This window comes from Pelobates fuscus, chromosome 2, assembly GCF_036172605.1.
Source record: "Pelobates fuscus isolate aPelFus1 chromosome 2, aPelFus1.pri, whole genome shotgun sequence".
NCBI lineage: Eukaryota > Metazoa > Chordata > Amphibia > Anura > Pelobatidae > Pelobates > Pelobates fuscus.
The window spans coordinates 120098090-120122185 of NC_086318.1; positions in this window are offsets into that span (position 1 = coordinate 120098090).

Genomic DNA, 24096 nt, shown 5'->3' on the forward strand with positions numbered 1-24096 from the left:
CACTTAAAGGCAATAAGGCCCCGGGACCGGATGGGTACGACGGTTCCTACTACAAAATCCTTAGAGACACCCTGATCCCACGACTAGTCAAGGTGTACGCGGAATGGATGGACGGAGGACATCCCAACCCGGAAACGCTAACAGCTGACATCACCCTCATCCCAAAACCTGGTAAAGATCCGTCGGAGGCTGGGAACTACAGGCCCATTTAGCTTATAAATTTCGATGTCAAATTGTTCGCGAAAATCCTAGCGACGCGTCTAAACCCCCTGCTGGGAAGACTGGTCCACCCGGACCAGGTCGGCTTTGTGCCATCTCGACAATTGTACGAGAACACTAGGAGGGGGGCGGATGTCATCTGGTGGGCGGTGAGGACCCGGACGCCTTCTCTGATCCTTTCCCTGGACGCGGAGAAGGCGTTCGATAGGGTCCTGTGGCACTACCTCTTCTCACTCTTAGAACACCTCCGAATGCCGGACACATTCATACGGGGCATAAAAGCCCTGTATACCGCACCAAGGGCGCAGACGGCCGTCCCAGGAGCAGCCCCGACCCCATTCACGCCCGCCAACGGCACCAGACAGGGCTGCCCCCTCTCCCCCTTATTGTTCGTCCTAGCGCTAGAACCACTTCTGCAGCGGATAAGGGAAGACGGGAACATCCCAGGTATACGGGCAGGGGGGGAGGAATACAAAGTCTCGGCGTACGCCGATGACATCATGGTCACACTCACTAACCCCCAGAGATCCCTGCCACACCTACTCTCCCTCCTTGAAGAATACGGCCAGGTATCAGGCTATAAAATTAATTTAGAAAAATCAGTGGCAATGCCGCTGGAACTAGAAACGGCTGAGATCACTGCCATACAAGCCGCCCATCCCCTCAACTTCTCGAGAACCGAAGTCAAATATTTAGGGATCAAACTAACAGCAGACCCAGGGAAACTGTACGACGCGAACTACGCGCCCACATTGCAGAAACTAGGCAGGGATATAGACAAATGGCAGGAGAAGCCAATCTCATGGATTGGGCGACTACATGCCATAAAAATGACGCTGCTTCCACGCCTATTATTCCTGTTCCAAGCCCTGCCGATCAAAGTCACTAAGCAAGACCTCACTACATTACAAAGACACATAGATAACTTCATATGGGCACAAAAACGACACAGAATAGCCAGATATGTGCTGTATCGACCGAAGTTAAGAGGAGGACTTGGGCTCCCAAATTTGCACCACTACTACTTGGCGGCTCAGTTAGCCCAAATAGTGGCGTGGCACACACCAGAAGGCTCTCATAGGTGGGTTGACCTGGAAACGAAATTAATGGGCACGGACCTGCCACAATACTGGATATGGGTCCCCAAACAAGACAGACCCGCCCTACAAACCACCTGCCCGGCCATTCTAAATTCCGTGCGAATATGGGACCAGACAGCTACCAAGTACGCACTTAAACACACACCCTCACCCCTGACACCATATTTGAGAAACAAGGCGTTTGAGCCCGGGCTGAGCGCACGAGACTTTAGGGGGTTAGAGAGCACGGGGATGCAGAGATATAGACAAATGTACGAGGGCGACACCTTTAGAACGTTTGATAGTCTGAAACTTCTAACGACCCTAACTACGAAGGATGTATTTCGCCACATGCAATTACGGGACTTCGCCAAAACTCCAGAGGTTAAAAAAGCTGCACACACCCCAATGACGTTTTATGAACAGCTGTGTAACGCCGAAACCGTACAGAAAGGCCTTATAACGGCTATTTACGCACAACTCAGCGCCCCCGCCAAAGACGCTACAGACCCACGTTACATTGGCCAATGGGAGACAGACCTGGGGGAGACACTGGAGGGAGAGGATTGGGTTGACATTTGGGAAGCAACAGCCAAGACCTCAATTTGCGTACTGCACCAAGAACAATCGTATAAAATGCTCATGAGATGGTACACCACACCAGTGCAACTACACAAAATGGGGAAAACCACGACCGATACATGCTGGAAGGGCTGCGGGGGTAAAGGCACATTTGTGCATATGTGGTGGGAATGCCCTGAAATACACAAATACTGGACACGCATACAGACACTAATAGCAGACGTCCTAATGATGCCTGTTGCCTTAGAACCTTGGTCGATCCTACTGTCCAAACCCGTAGACGGCCTCCCCAGAAAGGAGCAACAACTCTTTAACAAAATTACATTAGCGGCCAGAAGGTCCATCGCCCAGGCATGGCTAAAACCTGACCTACCCACAGACACCGACGTAATTGTAAAGATCAAGGACACATATCTGATGGACAAACTCACAGCTCAAATTAGGAACACAGAGAAATCATTTCGCAAAATCTGGCAGCCCTGGGAAGACTATCTTGACGATTAGGGCCATATCATTAATACGCTGACAGACAGAGACTTTAGGAAGGGCCTCCCTCCGCCGCGCCTCCCTCCCACGACCGGTGCTTCTCCCCCCCCCCCCCGCCCTCCCCTCCCCCAACCTCTCATCCTGGCTCACCCTTCCCTCTCCCCCCTCCAATGTTTTTATTTTTATGTTTATTTTCATTCTTTTTATTCATTGCTATACAAAATCGGACAACAGGACGAATCGTAATAGATTCTTACGATGTTACTAACATATGGCACTGTATTGCATTGTCCTTTTACACTATGTACGGGATGAACACGCCCACGATGGTTATAAACGACACAATAAGGCAGGATACCAAGGCCATTTAGGCCGACACACACCTAGTTTTTAACCTAGGCCACACGCCACCCCTCGGAGGTCGGTCCTCTGTGTGAGCCGCTGTGTCTCGGCGGACCACGCTTAGAACCGACGCTACATAACGATGTTAAAGCCTACCCGGATATATGCATGGAATGTATTTTAACCATCGTGACTCAGACGAAATGGACTCTGACTACCGCACTGTACATTTACATTGCAACGTTATATTTTATTGTATTGTATTGTACTGTTTTGTTATCATATAATTGTTTTTTCTTGTTACATTTTCAAAGGGCGGGATATGCCCCCCCCCTCAGTTTAAGACGCCACGGAGCGGCTCATATTAACACCGCATATGCTATAACTTCATCTCTCTATTGACGTATAACTTGTAAAACTGATCGTATTCGGCTCCTGCGTGAGCCACAGTACATTGCTATGCCGTACTCCGTGACGAACCAAAAATAAAGAAATTAAAAAAAAAAAAAAAGAGAGAAAATGGGACCCACGGGTTTGAGATTTAACAAAACCCCAACATTTGACAGAGACAGTGAGGACTTTATGGGAGAATGTGACCAATATTTAAATCATATTTCTATTGATCTACTCCAGATTATATTCAAAATAAGACAGCTTAATTTAAGAGAAATTGATGGCACAATTAAACAATTGAAACAGTTACAACAATTTCTGGAATCCAAAGAGATGGAAAAAAAACTCTATAGGAATCATGGAGATAATGAATAAAGTAGAAAGAGAGGTATTCCAAATTCAAAAGAGTAAGTACTTTAGGGACAAAAGGGATTATCAAGAAAATAAAATACACACATTTTCAAACAGAAATTCCAGATAAAGGACAGAAGGTGGAAGACAGGATAATTCCGACAGTTAGAGAAATGATAGCTATAAATCACGAAGCGACCATAGTTTAGAAAGAAAGAGGTATTTCCCCAAAAAACCTTTCACTCCAAGAGCAGAAAGGAAATTTAAACCATATAACTCTCCTAAAAACGGTATATCGGGGAATAAGAAAAATAGCCCTAAAAACTTAAAAAAATAGGAAAGTGTCTTGGGAAAGAAGGAAGGGACAATACGATCAAGCAGAGAGGAGAAATGAGGGGAAACTAGGAGAAGGTAGAAACAACAGGATCAACTATAGAAGAGGAACAATACCTATAGAAAATAGATTCAAAACCTTCGAAAACCTGGACAAATATGGAGATTTTTTAGGATAAGAACAAAAACAAAAAGAAAAAAGAAATTGGAATGTTCCAAATTACTCACAAAAAAGAAGAATAGAGATAGAAGAAGGAGAGGTACAAGAGGTGGATGGATGGATACAGAGAAGGAAAAATAGGAAGAATCTAGTAGACACGGAAATATATAACCTCTCAAAAAAAATACTTAATCCCTTACTTAATCCCTTACAAAAACGAGTATTAGCTAGAGGTCTAAAATGTTGTCCCAACAGTTCATCTGCACTACTTTTCCACATATATAGATCTTAAAAAAATAATTTGAAAGTTATGTCTTAAAAGGTTCTTTAAAGGAAAGACGCAATTACAAATAGAAGATAAATCAATGGAGATAGTGATTAATAAAGATAAGAAGAGCTCTAATTTGAAAGCTAAATCAAATAGTTTTTTTTTTTTTTTTTTTAAATTGTACAACTAATACTATGATTGCATTTGAAGAACTAGTGATGAGAGAAGTGGAAAGGATAAAAGGAATTGATAAATATAAAATTAATCTAAATAGAGAAGAGATAAAAGCTTTGAGAAAATTGAAACAGGATGAGAATATTATAGTGAAGCCCACAGATAAGAGTCAGGGGATTGTAGTGATGGACAAAGGATATTATATTGAGGAGTCCTTGAGACAATTGACAGATAGAGTCACTTACAAAGCCTTGAAAGGAGACCCTACAAAGGAAATTAAAAGGGGGCTTTTCAGAATATCTAGAAAATAATTTGAGATCAGGAGTGATCACTAAAAGTAAGTATGATTATTTATTGGTCCTATATCCAAGAATACAAGCTTATTATTTTTTTACCATAAAATTTACAAACATGGGACAAAACCCCCTGGCAGACCAATTATTTCAGGAACTGGTTCCATATCTGCTTTGGTGTCTGAGTATATATAGATCAGTTTCTCCAACCTCTAGTTAAAGAGACAAAAGCCCACTTGCGAGACACTGGACACATTCTATTTAAATAGGTGCAATGGAGAGAGGGAGACATGATGGTTATGGGTGACGTCTCCTCCCTATACTCCATCATTAGACATGATATAGGGATTGAGCTTGTGGCATCTTTTCTCCAATTGTCAGAATTGACTGAAGCGCATATATCTTTCATTTTGAGGGGGATTGATTTAATTTTAAAAAATAATTATTTTTTCTTTAAAGACTCTTTTTATCTATAGGATACTCGGAACGGCGATGGGGACTAGGTTTGCACAGAGCTATGCCAACTTATTTATGGCATATTGGGAGGAGTCCTACATATATGGGGAACATGGCTGGGTAAAGAACCTAGTTACCTATCGCCGTTATATTGATGACTTGTTCTGGATTTGGAGCGGAATGAGGGAGGATCTGATTTTATTTATTGCTCATCTCAATTCTAACACTCGTGGTATTAAGCTTACAGTAGACCACAGTGACACCAAAATAAATATTTTGGATCTTAATATTTATATTGCAGAAAAAAGATCCACACTAACACTTTTTTTAAGGCTGTAGACATTAACAGCTTATTTTTTTCGGACATTGGCCACTATGGTCCGTGACTGAACAATATCCCTAGAGGACAATTTTTAAGAAGTAGAAGGAATTGTTCTAAATTGAAAGATTTTGAGATGCAAGCATTTAAACTTTTTAAGGATTTTGAGGAAAAGGATTATTCAACAAAAATAATTGAAAAGGCCATAAGGAAGTGCACACTTCAGATAGGGCTTATCTATTGAAAAACAAAGAAATACAAATACAGAAGTAGTTACAAATACACATGGAGTTATGCTGGTTTTTAACTACTCTGGGAATGAGAACATTTTAAAAAATATTCTTAAAAAACATTGGCATATTTTATCAGAAGATCCAATGTTACAAGATATTGTTCAAGAGACCCCAAAGTGTATAGAGGAATCTGAAGTATTAAGTCACACATAGTTAAGAGTGGTTTGAATACAAAGGAGAATATTAAAAATATTTTTTTAAATAACGACACAGGATTCTTTAAATGTGGGTACTGTCTAGGATGTAGGAGTACATCAACACGTAGAGGTGTAATTAAAGAATTTACAAGTGGATCTACTAGAAAAAATTATACGATAAAACAACTCATTACATGCCATACAAAAAACTTCATATTTGTCCTAATATGTCCCTGCAAATTGCAATGCATAGGGAAAACAACTAGACAGATACATAGTTACACTTTTGATCCACAAAAATACACAGAAATAATGAAAAAGTTCACATTTATTGATATAAAAATTGCAGTGATGTATGGCAGAAAATAGTCATGGCAACACTCTAAAAAGCTGAATATAATAGCAGGAATATTAAGTAATGCAAACAGCATATGATAATCACAAGATAAATATACAGATATCAAGGCAAGGACAACACACTTGCAAAAAATAGGAACACTTAAGGAATTAAATATTAAGTAGTTGTGATACCTGCTGCTGCCAGACGTGAGGAAGACCACCTACACCGCCACCCACAAAAAGGTAAGAGTCAGTACCCTGGATGCGTTTCGCTCCCCCCTGGTGCTTTCTCAACATGAGTGTACATAGGGAATTCAGGAGATATATAGGAGGAGTCCATTCAACGTGAGGCTCCTTATAATACAAATCACCCACACCTGAATCTAGACATAGGCAAGAGGAAACTAAGGCAGACTTACTAAAGTGCCGGCGTGGATTAGTACGATAAAGGGTTGTATACCAGATAAATGAATCCTAGCCTATCATAAATCCTAGCCCCATCTTTTCAAAAAATCCGGGATGTATAGATGGAAGATCTATACTAATTGGCAGAATACTAAAGCACTGCTTAGAAAATTGTTAAAAGACAAGTGTGGATAATACATACATTTCATTTTTAAATATTTAATCAAAGCAAAGGTGAATACACCAATAAAACATTTTTTGTAATACACATGCATATTGAGGAGCATGTTAGAAATATTAAAAAAGGTTTTAAAGAACACGCTCCATCATCCCATTTTAATAAAGTCCATCAAGGAGATCCTAATTTATTGTGATTCTAAGTATCGAAACAGTAGATAAAAAATGGAGAGGTGGCAATTTCGATAAAAAACTGTCCCAACAAGAGATGAGATGGATTTTTAAATTAAAATCTTTATTCCCCAGTGGTCTAAATGGGGACTTTGAATTATGCTAGTTTTGTATAAACAGGCATTTATTGTTTAAATGGGTACTTTGATTTATGTTATTTTTATTAACTATATTTATTGCATATATACTGGTTTTAGAGATTTCATTTTAACTTTAAGTGGTGGAGGATAATATATTTAAAAGAAGAAAAACTACCACTACAAGAGGACATAGTCTTAAATTAGAGGGGCAAAGGTTTAAAAATAATATCAGGAAGTATTACTTTACTGAGAGGGTAGTGGATGCATGGAATAGCCTTCCAGCTGAAGTGCTGGAGGTTAACATAGTAAAGGAATTTAAGCATGCATGGGAGAGGCATAAGGACATCCAAACTATAGGATAAGGCCGGGGACTAATGAAAGTATTTTGAAAATTGGGCAGACTAGATGGGCCGAATGGTTCTTATGTGCCGTCACTCGTCACATTCTATGTTTCTATGCTTTTATGTAAGACGTTATCTTCTTCTGAAGGGAAGCCTATTGAAGTACTGTATTTTTTACATAATAAACTACCTTGTTATTGTATGTGCTGCCTGTTAAAGAGCAATACATTCCCCTGCTACTATTGTTCCCTTCAATGTAAGTAATAGATCTTTTTGTCCACAGTATTTATTTAAGCATATTTGCTATATTTTAGTTTTATTGGCAAAAATGTGGTTAGAATAGTAGATTTCCACATACACTGGATTTTCCCCGCAATTGACCTATGCTATGTGATTATTTTTTTTTTATTTTTTTAATGATAAATGAGTCTTCTTTTCCTCCTTTTTTAATAAATAAATCATTTACTATGCCATTGGGGTTCCCTAGTTCTGTCATCTCTGCAGCTCTCTTATATTAAGAGTGCCATCTTTTGGGAACTAAAGTCTTCAAGTCTGAGCATTGTGGGAGTTACTCCCTCTCAAATAAAGCTTTTCTCACCCAGAGCCAGGGTTGATAGGGCTCTGGTAAATGTGAGTGTTACCTTCATATGCAGGGCTGCCATCAGAAATTGTGGAGGCCCTGACAAAGCACAAGGTGCAAGAGTCTGCCCACAGGACTCCTACCTAGTCCGCTGACAATGACGCAGGACTGAATGTGTATAGTGGAAGTGAATTAGTATGTGTGTGATGGACACAGTGTTTATGTGTATTAGATACTGTTTGTGCAGTGAATGCAGAGTGTTTGCTTGTGTAGCAAATGCAGTGTGTATAGTAAACGCAGAGTGTGTTTGTGTAGTGGATGTAGTGTGTGTACAGTGATGTAGTGTGTATTTGTGTAGTGGATGTAGTGTTTGTGTGTACTAGATGCAATGTGTTCAGTGGATGCAGTCTCTGTAGTGGATGTAGTATGTATATTAGACGTAGTGTCTGTGTATAGTGAATGCAGAGTGTTGCATCTGTATGTTACAGCTCTTTGCTCTCTCTAACTCCTCGCGAGCATGGTGTGCGTGACGCGTGGAGCGTTGCCATGGTAACCCGTGGCAACGCTCCTACAGCTGCGGGTCTCGCGGGAGTTAGAGAGAGCAAAGAGCTGTACATACAGATGCAGTCTGCTGGGCCCCCTCTGCAGTTATAGGGAGCTGAGGGACCACAGCTGTACATATATATATAGCGATCATCGCTATATATATATGCAGAGAGGGAATGTGGGGCCTGGGACTGCCAAAGCAGTTCAGTCCCCCCAGGACCGCGAAAACCATCATGGTTGTCAACCCCTGATGGTGGCCCTGCTCATATGTGTACATTAAGCACTGTGTATTGTATTATAACAAGGATAATCTGCACTAGATTGTGTTTTTGTGGCTTTTGGATTATATTGTCACTTTATGTAATTGCAGCTTAATGTTACCTGAAGCGACCAGTTTACAGCCCGCACACCCCTTCTCCTTTCAGACCGGTGGGGTTTATCCCAGCCCCCACTGAGACATTTACCTCTCTGTAAAGCAACAATCTCTGCTGACTCTGCTCAAAGATGGACACTGAGCCATGTACCAGATGAAAAATAGAAATATTGTAAAAACGTAAATTTCACAATTATATATAGTGCTTAGGGTGATCAAAGTGCAATTAATATGATATATAATGAGTAGACTTCCCTTCAGGTGTAGAAAATCCCAAAGATTTCCTCAAAAGAATCTTCAGAAAATCACAATGTATAAAAATAGGGGTTATAGAGTGGCCATTTGACGCATACCTTTGTTATAATTTGGTCATACAGTTTTGCACTATGTTGTGCCATTTCTTCCCTGACAGGTAAACCCCTATTTTAATACAAGTGCCAGATGAGCCTGGAGACCCAGTCCTGGGTCAAAAGCGTTTAAGCTAGGTTCGATGATATCTGTTGGAAGTTCTGGCTCAGATTGAGCAGTAACCCCGCTGAGCCCATCATGCAGATTCATTCTTTGACTTCTGAGCAGGTTCTAGCTCACTGTCCCGGCTCCAGACAAGGGGCCCTTGTCAAACAAGCATCACCACGCTGCACACATGCTCATGGGGGTACCCAAACTTTGCAGGTTTTGCGGGGCTGTGATCCTCCTGTTGGGGGAGAGGGGATCGATAAAAGCAAAGCATCGGCTCCACTACTGGCTTGGGCTGATGGCGGTGGGAGATCCAGGCACTTGGAGTATTGCCCCCTGCAACAGTGCAGAACCCAAATACTCCAAATCATCACTGGCATGGACGCTTTGCTGAGGCCCATATGTGGCATAGGGTGAAGGCACCAGGCGGAGCTTTTACCACACTCAATATAGAATTGTATTTTCTCTTATGATTTCCCTCTCAGTGGCATGTAATTTTTGTTTGTTTTTGGTTTTGCTTTTACTCTCCTGTAAGCATTAGTACGCTACAACTCACGGGCATTATGCCCTTAATCTAAATTAGTCTATGTAGCCAGTGCTGTTGCCTCATGTTTTACCCTATTAAATCCAGCACTAGCTTGTCTAGCTTGACAACTTTATAAAAAATGTACAGTCTGAGCTCTACTGTTATGCTTCTTCACAACATGTTTACTATGATTTATATTGCTCAACAGTCTGAAATGCTGTCTTGTACCAACCCTGCACAACAAAAATAAATAATTACAAAACAATAAAAATGCAGGCTACAGTACAAAAAGGAACAATACATATTCTCATTTTCTTTATAAAATATAAATAAAATCTTTAATGCACACCTTATTGAAATAAGGTGTGCATGCCTATATGATAAACCTTGAGAAAAGTCTGCCCTCGACAGCACTGAAAGATTGTGTTTCCACAATTCTATGCTTAATTCTATGCAAAAGAGACAACTCCTTTTGTTTTATAACACAATAACAATTATCTACGTAGTACCAAAATACTCTTCTGCACTGTACAATAGGTATACAAGACAAACATTTAAATCTAACATAACATGCATTACATACGGGAACATCAGTTAAAGAGGGCCTTCTCGAACAAGCTTACAATATAAAGGGAATATTACACAAAGGGAAGTGAGTGAATCAAGTGACCTGAATGTACACAAGGATGGAATGGGTGTTTGTGAAGATTGAGTACAGTAGATGGCAGACAGCTGAGGAAGGTTGTAAGGAATCAAGAGTGAAGAGGAGAGCTCTAATGAAGTGTGTTTTATGGATTTTTTTGAGGCCCTGCAAAGAGAGGGAGAGTTGGATGTCCAGCAGGAGGGCATTCCATAAGGACGGGGCAACCCTGGCAAATCACACATACAAGCACACACACACACACACACACACACTGCAAAGAGACAGGTCAATGATTATTAGGCACCATGCTGCTTAGAGGCAGTAGGTAGAACTGCTCACATGCAAAGTAAAGAGTAGAATTCATGGGAAGTTATAGTTTTATAAAGTATATATTTTGTCTTTAACTGCATGCACTAAAACAGGTATTGCAGCAATAGATTAACCATATTTTTTTCTGTGCAAAGCAACAAAAGGAAGATGCAGTCTTTAACAGTGAACTGTATCAGTGTTAATGGATTTTTTACACTGTAACATCAAAAACACGCGCATTTACAGCATATGGACAAAAGCATATCATTATAAGTTGACAAAAAATAATCAGCGCTCGCTGGCTTGAAACAAACCAGTTATCTATTTTTTATTAAGATCATTTGCAGGTAATTGTGTATATTAAGTATAGATTGTTACAGTGAAATTTTATTATCATCACGTCTCACATAAAACTCTATACTTATTAAAGTCATAGCTCTTCCTTGTCTTGCGATATGAGAATACCGTAAGGTTGCATTGCAAATTAAGAGAGCACATTCATTATTCTTGAGCCTGTGTTCAACATTAAATTTGAATTATTACAGATAACAAGGAAATTCAATAGAGTCGAGCAACAAATACAGCAATTACAATCACTGACACATCTTATGGTGACAAAATAATGTTTTTATTCATTATATGTTCCAGAAGGTCTCTGCGTTGTTTTTAAATACCAAAACGTCAGAAAGAAAAGAAACCGTTACTTATTAAAACTAACTTGCATTTCTATGTTATTATTTTAGGTAGGCATTCTATTATTCTTATTTGCAGAGTTCGCAACAGTGATATGAATCTAAAAAGCAAAAACCTCATTAGCTGTGTATAAAATAAAACTTATTTTTTAAACTGAAGGTTTAATGTTCCTTTTCTTTTTGAGCCTTAGGCTTTGTAAAAAGCTGCATTTGAGAGAGGTTGTAAAATTAGACATACTACCGTGTTTATAACAAATTTATTTATTATTACTAGGATTTATAAATCGCCAACATATTCCAATAGCTGTACAATTGTGAATAATATTGCATAATTCCCACAGAACAATCCAAGAGAGAAAGAGGACGCTGCACCTTAGCTGAGACATTAAAGGAACACTATAGTGTTTAGAAGACAAATAAGAAGCCACTGTTTAGGTGACCGGGCCATCGATGCCTGGGTTAAAAAAGGTATTTTGCTTGTTGATGAGCTCAGCAAATCCAATGCGTTCCCACAGGAATGTGTGCATGTAAGGCAAAACACTGCTCTCCAACAATCAGATGGTCTCACTGAGATCAGCTTATTGAAAGAGCAAAGTTTTACTCAGCTGTGTCCTCGGTAGTGCCTCTAGTGGCTGTTAGTATGACAGCCAGTACGAGAAGAAAGGGAATGTTTTCACTTTCAGGATTAAGATGAGGAAACTGGGGAGAGGGGGAAGGTAGAGAACATGGCACACACACCACTTAATTTAGATGAAGTGGTCTGGATGCCTATAGTGTTCCTGTAATTAATGTGTTTATTTATTTATTACTGGCATTTAGAAAGCACCAACATATCGTGCAGTGCTGTAATTGTGAAAAAGACAGTACAATATAAACAGGCCAATACAAAAGGTCAAGAGGGTCTTGCCTGTGAGCGGAGATCTAGCCCCTGAGATAGCTAGTGAGTCTACAATCTAAAGTTTAAAATGGGGACATAAGAAAAGAGGTAATAGAGGAATTTGGAGGTGGCAGAGAAAATGTATAGTATAATTGCAGTAACTGGTAAGATGTCAAGGGAATGAGGAGGTGATTGACTGTGATGCCAAACTGCTGGATGTGCATGCTATATATCTAGAAGGAACCAGGGTGGGCAGGTGGGTAGAGCTTAGTAGAAATTAAGTGACTTTGTTTCAATGGGTTTGTGGAATTTGGCTTAAGGAATAAGAGATACGGTACACAGTTATCTGAAATGTGTAGCTAGGAGGGAGCAAGCAAGGCAGCGGGGGAAGGGGAGTAGAGGTGCTGAGCAAAGCAGATAATTTTTGTATGCAATTGAAATATTTGGCAACCAAATTCTCTTTTGCCAACCAAAATAATAACTACATATAACTGCAAGTACAACATAATACAGTAGTAAACTATAGGTAAAAATGGTAGCATTGTTAAAGTAAATAAATAATGTAGTAACAAAGGTGAAAGAAATCCGGTTAAGTATCTTCCAAATTTCAGTCCGTACCTTAAGTTGCAGTGAGAGGTAGAAATGAAGTGCAAGAAATCAAGTTTTGTTTCAGTTGATTTGTTTAATTGGGCCAAGTAAAGCTCTTTTACACAAAGTACTCAACAAGATAGAATGTGAGCATACAATCTTTAATGGGTTATAATGGGATTGGAGAAAAAGTGCAGCACAGAGAATTTTGAAGATGAAGGCCAGGGAGAAGTAAAGAATATTACTGCAACTGTTGAGATGTAGGGACTGGAAATAACTCTATCAAGCAGGTGGAGAAATATGCTACAAAGTAGGCTGAAAAAAAAGTGTGGGTGAGAATAGGGGAGGGTGGCTGGGATATTGCTTTGTGAAACTGAAATTTCATACAGTTCAGTGGACTTAATCATAAACACATGTTAAAGGGACACTTCAGGCACCAACACAAATTTGAATTTGTTAGGTTTTGGCCTCATTAATGTGTTACATATTGCTGTGTGCATATATTTAATAAACACGTTTTCTGACATGAGGCAGGCTTATGGTGCAGAATTTTGCAAAATAATTAGTTTTTGTGAAAATAATTTGAAACTTAAACGTGCAAAAAATACAGCATATTAATGTCACCAAAACCAAATCATCACATGCATTAACCCCTTAAGGACCAAACTTCTGGAATAAAATTGAATCATGACGTGTCACACACGTCATGTGTCCTTAAGGGGTTAAAGATGTATTGGTACTCAGTGTCCCTTTAATTATATATGTCAGCTATGTGTGCACTCTAACTCCGTATATGAATAAATTGTCTTGCTGAAGTTGAACACTTAAAGAAATCCTTTAGTGCCAGGAAAACAAACCAGCACTATAGTTTTAATAGGTCCCTCCCTCTGGGCCCCCCTCCCACTTCAGCCACTTACCTTAACCCAGCGCCGGTGACCTCTTTTTCCCCTGCCGACGTCAGCTACCGAGTGGAGCTGAATGTGCATGCACGGCCAGAGGCGCGCGCACATTCCAACTGCGCCCATAGGAAAACATTACTTTCCACAAATGCATTTTTCCCCTTTGGGCTTTCTTAAGTGGATTTTTATCCATAATAAACATGGTAAAAAAGATAAAATGGCTAACTCACAAAATATATTTATTAAAACACAGTTAGTTAACATTTCTCCCATTAGGGCTTTCTCAAGTAGACTTTTATCCACTTGGGTAAGCCCTAAGGGGAGAAACGCGTTGTTAAAATTTTAACTAACTGTATTTTAATAAAGGTATTTTGGCCACTTTCTTTGTTGTGAGTTACCCATTTTATCTTTTTTACCATTTTTATTATTTTACTACCTGGCATCTGAATTTTTCTTGTTCCAGAGAGATACTACTCCAAAGCATCCTTGGTGGGGATATACCACTTACACCCCATCATTGAGCAGTGTGCCTTACTAATTAAATGTGAATTGTTATACGCTCTCCTGGTTTTATCACAGTGAGCACTATTGTTGTTTTTTATATTACATATGGTCCCCATCTGATGAGATATCAACTTACAACACTCCCTCACGTATCCCATAAGTGGGGATTATACCACTGTAGGCTGTTTATACTAGAGCTAGTTTTTAGCTCTCAAAAACGTAAGTAGGACTATATAGACCTCTTTTATCGGCTGCTACCTATTTGGGTTTTGTTGCACTATTAGATTTTCTTTTCTCTTTCATACGGATCCCACGACCCCCTTCATCCCACTACTCTGTAGATGTCTCTACCTCAGATAGAACTGTGATTGTTCTCTTATTCAAAGGTTTTACTGGACTCTTTTTGGACTGTTCTTTTTATTTATATATATACATATATATATATATATATATATATATATATATAATTTTTTTAATTTCTTTATATATATATATATATATATATATATATATATATATATATATACCTATTATTATTTTTATTGTCCTCTCTCTGTATTATATGTCATTGTTTATTTCTATATTACTACTTGCTTATATTTAATTTTATATATTATCTCTGTGGCACCACTTTTCTCTCCTTATTTATAGATTACTAATTATGTGCAGTGTTTCAAGCTAAAACACTGCACATACATCATACTCCTACCACCATGACCACTTCAAACCACTGAAGTGGTCATGGTGGCTTGAGTAACCTTTTAATAAGATGATAATCAGGAAAAGAAAATATATATTATTTTCTAAATTCTTGGCTTTCTATGGAAATCTATACATTGATACATGATTCTTAAGACCACTCACTTTAAATTACCCTTTCAACCTGGATGTTCACAAACAGGTTTGACTCAGCTAAACAATGTAAACAATACGTTCCTCCTTCAATGTTCCAGGTGACAGAACATGGCTCATAAGATACATGGCATGGCAGGAACAACTCTGCCACATTTATTGCCTTATATATACCAAACAGCATACAGACCTACCTTTCTTGCCTTCATCCACATTACAGTTTCTCTCTCTCTCTCCCCACTCTCCTTTTCTGCCACCACCCCTCCTCTTGCATTAGACCTTTTACCTGACTTTTTTTTATTAGTTCTGTTAAAGCGGCACTGTCATGCCGAATCCCGTTTTTTTTTTAACCCGCCTCCACTACATCCAATCGACCCCCTAGTCACCCCCAAATGCCCCTAAGCCCCCCACATTACCTATTTTTAATTCTTTATCTTCTGCCCCGATCTTTATTCAGGGCGCCGCCATCTTTGTGTGGGTAGGTGAAGTCCCTGTGGGACACGTCATCTACCCACACTACACAGACTGTGAGATTCCCGCACATGCCCAGTGAAACACCTGGACATGCGAACGGGAATTTCATCTATTCATTCATTCATCAGACAGACGAATGAATGAATAGAAAAAATCAGACGAACAAACTAACACTGTGTATCAGTGTTAGTTTGTTCGTTCAGTTTATTACAAGGAGGGAGCTACCGGCGTGCAGCTCCCTCCTTGTAATATGTAACTATAGAAGCGGCAGGGAGCAGTGCTCCTCGCCACTTCCTAAGCCCCCCATGTCCCCCCTCACTCTATGGGGGTCAATATGACCCCCATAATAGGACAAGGGAGATTAAAATCTCCCCAATACCCCTACTCGCTATACCGCGAGTAGGGGCATGTCCACTAAACAGTGAGCAGCCTGTGGCTGCTCACTGTAAAAAAAAAAAAAATGGTAATAAGGGGGGGACCTACTGTCCCCCCCCCCCGGCCCCCACCCCTGCGCGGTGGGTGGGGGCCCTAATAAAACAATAAGGGGGGGGACCTTCTGTCCTCCCCCCCGGCCCCCACCCCTGAGCGGTGGGTGGGGGCCCTAATAAAAACAATAAGGGGGGGGACCTATTGTCCTCCCCCCCTGGCCCCCACCCCTGCGCGGTGGGTGGGGGCCCTAATAAAACAATAAGGGGGGGGGGACCTATTGTCCTCCCCCCCTGGCCCCCACCCCTGCGCGGTGGGTGGGGGCCCTAATAAAACAATAAGGGGGGGGGACCTATTGTCCTCCCCCCCTGGCCCCCACCCCTGCGCGGTGGGTGGGGGCCCTAATAAAACAATAAGGGGGGGGACCTACTGTCCTCCCCCCCGGCCCCCACCCCTGAGCGGTGGGTGGGGGCCCTAATAAAACAATAAGGGGGGGGACCTACTGTCCTCCCCCCCGGCCCCCACCCCTGAGCGGTGGGTGGGGGCCCTAATAAAACAATAAGGGGGGGGACCTACTGTCCTCCCCCCCTGGCCCCCACCCTTGCGCGGTGGGTGGGAGCCCTAAATGACCCCCCCCCCCCATCAAGGTGACTAGGGGTCCCAAGCCCCTAGTCACCCCCCACCCAAAACATTCTATCCCCTACCTACCCCCCTCACCCTAAAAATAGTGAGGGGGGAATAAAATAACTAACCTGTAAAAAAAAAATAATTAAACTTACCATTTGACGTCTTCTCTTTTCTAAATTCTTCTTACTTCAGCCCCCCAAAAGGCCAAATAAAAATCCATAAACCCCTCGCACTTTAAAAAAAAAAAAAAAAAAAAAACGAGCGCAAACAAAAATTAATCCATCTTCACCCATGGAGGGCACGCCGCGTACTGAGCTCCACAGGGCGGGTCAAGGCTTATAAAGCCTTGCCCCGCCCTGCAATTAGGCTTAGAACACAATGATTGGTTGGTTTAAACCAATCAGAGTGCTCTGTGTCATTTTACACAGCGTGGGAAAATTCAAAAGAACTTTCCCACGCTGTGTAAAATGACAGATCACTGTGATTGGATGGTTTTCAAGCCATCCAATCACAGTGCTCTGTGTCATTTTACAAGCGTGGGAAAATTCCAAAGAACTTTCCCACGCTTGTAAAATGACACAGAGCAGTGTGATTGGATGGATTTCAAGCCATCCAATCACAGTGCTCTGTGTCATTTTACACAGTGTGGGAAAATTGAACTTTCCCACGCTGTGTAAAATGACACAGAGCACTGTGATTGGATGGTTTGAAATCCATCCAATCACAGTGCTCTGTGTCATTTTACAAGCGTGGGAAAGTTCTTTGGAATTTTCCCACGCTTGTAAAATGACACAGAGCACTGTGATTGGATGGCTTGAAAACCATCCAATCACAGTGATCTGTCATTTTACACAGCGTGGGAAAGTTCTTTTGAATTTTCCCACGCTGTGTAAAATGACACAGAGCACTCTGATTGGCTTAAACCAACCAATCATTGTGTTCTAAGCCTAATTGCAGGGCGGGGCAAGGCTTTATAAGCCTTGACCCGCCCTGCGGAGCTCAGTACGCGGCGTGCCCTCCATGGGTGAAGATGGATTAATTTTTGTTTGCGCTCGTTTTTTTTTTGTTTTTTTTTAAAGTGCGACGGGTTTATGGATTTTTATTTGGCCTTTTGGGGGGCTGAAGTAAGAAGAATTTAGAAAAGAGAAGACGTCAAATGGCAAGTTTAATTTTTTTTTTTTTTACAGGTTAGTTATTTTATTCCCCCTCACTATTTTTAGGGTGAGGGGGGTAGGTAGGGGATAGAATGTTTTGGGTGGGGGGTGACTAGGGGCTTGGGACCCCTAGTCACCTTGATGGGGGTTCATTTAGGGCCCCCACCCACCGCGCAGGGGTGGGGGCTAGGGGGGGAGGACAGTAGGTCCCCCCCCTTATTGTTTTATTAGGGCCCCCACCCACCGCTCAGGGGTGGGGGCCGGGGGGGAGGACAGTAGGTCCCCCCCCCCTTATTGTTTTTATTAGGGCCCCCACCCACCGCGCAGGGTTGGGTTGCCAGGGGGGGGGGAGACAATAGGTCCCCCCCCCTTATTGTTTTATTAGGGCCCCCACCCACCGCTCAGGGGTGGGGGCCGGGGGGGAGGACAATAGGTCCCCCCCCTTATTGTTTTATTAGGGCCCCCACCCACCGCTCAGGGGTGGGGGCCGGGGGGGAGGACAGTAGGTCCCCCCCCCTTATTGTTTTTATTAGGGCCCCCACCCACCGCGCAGGGTTGGGTTGCCAGGGGGGGGGAGGACAATAGGTCCCCCCCCTTATTGTTTTATTAGGGCCCCCACCCACCGCTCAGGGGTGGGGGCCGGGGGGGAGGACAGTAGGTCCCCCCCCCCTTATTGTTTTTATTAGGGCCCCCACCCACCGCTCAGGGGTGGGGGCCGGGGGGGAGGACAGTAGGTCCCCCCCCTTATTGTTTTATTAGGGCCCCCACCCACCGCGCAGGGGTGGGGGCCGGGGGGGAGGACAGTAGGTCCCCCCCCCTTATTGTTTTATTAGGGCCCCCACCCACCGCGCAGGGGTGGGGGCCGGGGGGGGGGACAGTAGGTCCCCCTCCCCCATCTTTAACCCACGCGCAGGGGAGGGGGGGTGTTTATTGTTTTTTTTTTTTTTTTTTACAGTGAGCAGCCACAGGCTGCTCACTGCTTACTAGACATGCCCCTACTCGCGGTATAGCGAGTAGGGGCATATTATTTACTAATACTAAGTAATCTTTACTTAGTATTAGTAAAGTTGGCTGAAAGACCAATTCAGGTCTTTCAGCCTTTTAGTAGATAGCTCCCTGATACCGTGGGAATTAGGGAGTTATCTACTAAGCGGCTGCAAGATGCAGCCGCGGCAATGAATAGGATCGGAGTTTCATTCATTAGAATGAAATTCCGATACAAACAAAGTACCGAATTGCATCCTAACACCAATGGAGAATTCTGTTAGGATGCAATTCGGCAGTTTTGCCGGCGTTCTGTCTAAGTGACAGGACGTTTGGCAATACTGACAGGAAGCATTGTGGGAACAGGGAGGAAAGCTAGGGATCATGGGAAAATTGCTCTGACCAGCGGAAATGAAGCACACTTTGCTCCTCCGCTGGTCAGAGCTGGTCAAGCGGAGGAATCCCATAAAACAAAGAGTCCCTACTTTGTCTTATGGTTTTAAAGAAAACTAAAGGAGACAGGAAGAAAAGAAGAACAGATCCTGAGAGAGGGGTAGAAGAGGAAGAGATTGAGGAAAGGTAAGTTCGGCATGACAGTGCCGCTTTAATTCTTGTTTTGCTACATTGGAAATGTCTGTTGTTCCTTAATGCACATTATTTGGCAAATTGTGCACCACCCGCTTTTTTTTCTCTGAAAAAAACATAATACATTTAAAAAAGGAACATCTCCTGACTTTGCACCCAGCCTTGTCTTGAGTTAAGGAGAAGATTTACAGTACAAAATAGAAATTTAAAATTGCACTTAGAACCATTAATAGCTCTTCCGCAAAGATACACTTAAGAGTAAATCAAGAAAAATAAAGCAAAACATTTCAGCATGCAATAAACATGAGACATCCAAAGTGTTTTTAGATAAAATGTATATTTGTTCATATTATATAAATGTATATTAGTAAATGTATATTATTATTATTATTAATAATATGTTATTATTTATATAGCGCCAACAAATTCTGCAGCGCATTACAGTGGGTGGACGAACAAACATGTAGTTGTAACTAGACAATTTGGACACACACAATATTAGACTATTGACAGTTGCAAGAGAGGAATCAGTCAGGTGCTATTAACAGTTTAATTGATAAGTTTTTATGAAAAAGTTTTTAACAATTTTTTGAAGGAGTGGAGACTGGGTGAGCATCTAGCGGAGGAGGAGAAGTGAGTCTCGAAGGCAAGCATCAGAGGTGGGAGTACGGACAGAAGATAGACATAAGTCTTCAGCAGAGCGTAAGGGCCTAGACGGGACATACTTGAGTATTAGGGGGGATAGATAGATGGGAGCAGCATTATGTAGAGATTTGAAAGCAAGAACCAGATTTTTAAATTGAGCCATATACCTTACAGGATATATATCAACATCCAGAAAGCAGAGGATATATAATAGTAGTTGTAAAGTGCATGTGATGTTTAGTCCAGGAGGACAATATTGTTAATGTTGCATATGTAGGTGATGGAAGTGCACTCAATCCTTCGTCTGGAATTCAGGTTCTAGTGGATAAGTCCCAGGACCAAAAAAGGACCAATTGAAGCATTTGAATATAAAGAATAATCCAGGCACTCCATCATATTCCAAAGGCCCTAAGGGCTCGAAACATTGCTTTTTGGTTCCTTGTTCCAATAAAGATTGCCTACATTTTGGAATATGCTGGAGTGCCTGGATTATCCTTTATATTCAAATATTGTTAATGTTGTCAGGAACTTCATAAATGTATAGCTAGACACTGGAATAAACTTTTGAAATGAAGATACGTCAATATAAAAAAATGAGAAAAAGCTCAGCCAATCCTGGTCCTTTAAAAATTTTTAATGGATTTTTATTATAAATACTTATATGCAGCGAAAGGATACACATTATTTATTTATGCTTGTGAAATTCTTTAAAGACTACTTAGAATGGGGTAAAAGTAGTTAAGAGCAGTTGAGTTCATAAAAAAACAAAACACATTCATTAAGCTATCATTTATTGAAAAACTTTATTATTTTAAAAGGGAAGCATTCATACATTAAATTATAATTTAGGATTTAAATAACAGAATAATAACAAAATAACAGATTGGGATCTTATGCATTTTTACAAATAACTAGTATTAACTGAAGCCTATAATTTATAGTAACAAGGAACATTTAGTGAATATACAAAAAAAATATTTACTTATGGAGCACCATTTTGGTGTAAATAAAGACATTTTTATTATCATTAATAGTATAGAAATGTAAATATTCAGATTGTTTTCAGAATGTAGTATAATAGTATTTGAATAGGAGATCAAATAAGGTTGTCTATTAGAGGAAAAATACACTTTATACGGGATAATGAAAGATTATTATGAAAGTGTTCATTTGGTTTACATATATAGGGCAGGTAGGAAATAAGATGTAAATAGGAATACATATATTCATATAATAATTGAAAAAAAAGAAAAGATAAAGGAGAGAGAAAAAAATAACAAGAGAATTTATGTTTTCTTTATCTTTTTTCATATCTTGTTACTTATATTTCCTTCATTTTAAGAATAGATGAACTTGATGTGAGTTCACAAATATTTTGACATTTTTAGAAACATATCAAGATTTTTCATGAATTAATATAATTATTACTCAGTCTTTAGGACATGCTTTTCAGCTTTTTTTTTTTACAAATCTATAAGAAGCCAATATACATGCTATATGTGTAAGGAAGCTATAACGAAGTAACAGCCTTAAATAAAAAAAAAAATTGCATTTAACATTATCATAAAAATAAATAAATTATGAAATGTATAAATGAACTGTGTGAAGTGTCATATTTGTGAAACCTTTCATTCTAATAAATTTACCTTTACAATTTTAAACAAAACTAAAAAAGTTGGAGATGTGCTTCTGGGCTGTCTACTAGCATAACAGACAAAGAGTACCGTATATACTCGAGTACAAGCCGACCTGAATATAAGACGAGGCCCCTAATTTTACCCCAAAAAACTGGGAAAACGTATTGACACGAGTATAAGACTAGGGTGGGAAATACTGGTAAATTTCTAAATAAAATTAGATCCTAAAAAAAATTATATTAATTTAATATTTATTTACAGTGTGTGTATATAATGAATGCAGTGTGTGTATGAATGCAGTGTGTGTGTGTGAATAAGTGCAGTGTGTGTGTATGAGTGCAGTGCGTGTGTATGAGTGCAGTGTGTGTGTATGAGTGCAGTGTGAGTCCAGTGTGTGTGTATGAGTGCAGTGTGTGTGTATGAATGCAGTGTTTGTGTATGAGTGCAGTGTGTGTGTATGAGTGCAGTGTGTGTGTATGAGTGCAGTGTGTGTATGCATGTAGTGTGTGTGTGTATGAGTGCAGTGTGTGTATGAGTGCAGTGTGTGTATGAATGCAGTGTGTATGAATGCAGTGTGTGTATGAATGCAGTGTGTGTGTATGAATGCAGTGTGTGTATATGAATGCAGTGTGTGTATATGAATGAAGTGTGAGTGTGTGTGATGCAGTGTGTGTTTGTGTATGTGTTGGTGGGGGGTGGGCATTTTGATTATTGTTATTTTATTAATTATTATTTTAATCATTTTTTGGTTATATTATTATTTATTTTAGTAATTATTATTTATTTTTGTTATATTGTTATTTTTTTAATTATTATTATTTTTAATATTTTATTATTATTATTATTATGTATTTCTTTTTTCCATCCCCCCTCCCTGCTTGATGCATGGCAGGGAGGGGGGCTCTCACTCCCTGGGGGTCCAGTGGCATTGGTAGTTCAGTGGGGGGAAGAGGGGGGCTGGCTGAGAGTTTACTTACCTCTCCTGCAGCTCCTGTCAGCTCCCTCCTCCTCCGCGCCGGTCCGTGCAGCTCCTCCGTCAGCTCACAGTGTAAGTCTCGCGAGAACCGCACTATGACCCCGCGGCTCTCGCGAGACTTACACTGGGAACTGACTGAGGTGCTGACCGGACCGGCGTGGAGGAGAAGGGAGCTGACAGGAGCTGCAGGAGAGGTAAGTAAACGCTCTGCAGCCCCCACAGCCCCCTGTCTGTATTATGGCAATGTAAATTGCCATAATACAGACACTGACTCGAGTATAAGCCGAGTTGGGGTTTTTCAGCACAAAAAATGTGCTGAAAAACTTGGCTTATACTCGAGTATATACGGTAACTGGATAAGGTTATAGGGAAGTGCTTGACTTGGAGAATTGGAAGAATCATAATTCAACAGAATTTGAGCCTATTGGCAATTCTGCAAAAACAAAGAAACAAACAAAGAAACAAACAAATAATGTCCTCATGGACTTCCAGTGTCAGATTTCCCCCATAGGAAAGCATTGAATAATTCTTTCATATGGGGTTGTATAATGCGTGCGTAGCCATTGCCGCGCATGCGCATTAGGTCTCCCCCACCAGTTTACGTCGGCCTTGGAGAAGCGTGGGTGGAGCCTGACCCAGTGCCGAGGAAGCCCTTCAGCCCCGCCGGAGGGGGGCCCCATGGGAGGGGGGGCACTTCAGGAGCCTGTAGTGCCAGGAAACCGGTTTGTTTTTCTGGCACTATAGGATCCCTTTAACTATTTGAACACACTAGAATGTATGATATAGCCTGGCGCTGTGTGTTGGACTATTTGTATTTCAATCACTGTGTGATAGTGGCAGCTAACCATATGGCCATCTTTGAAAGATGAGATAGATGGAATGAGAATGTTAATGAAAGATTTAACAATAAAACCGACAATGATAATAACTCTATACAAGTGTTTTTGTGTGATAATTTGGATGTCATGTGTGGAGAACTAGAAAAACAACTTATTAAAGAGATGAAAATTAGGTGGGAGGTATACACTATGGAAAAATACCTGAAATAGGAAATTACTCATAGGGGACTTAGATTTAATAAATTCCCAAAATATAACCAAGATGATGATAGCTTTATGGGTATATGGAATAGTGCAGTGGAATCATTCTCCACAACTATGATAACAATCATCATTGACCAATGGTCCATCCAACTCAGACAGTTAGATGAAGCAGTTAAAACTCTTAAAGTCAAACTAAGTCCGTTTGTATGTACAAAGGATTTTGTGGATCTAACCAGTGAAAA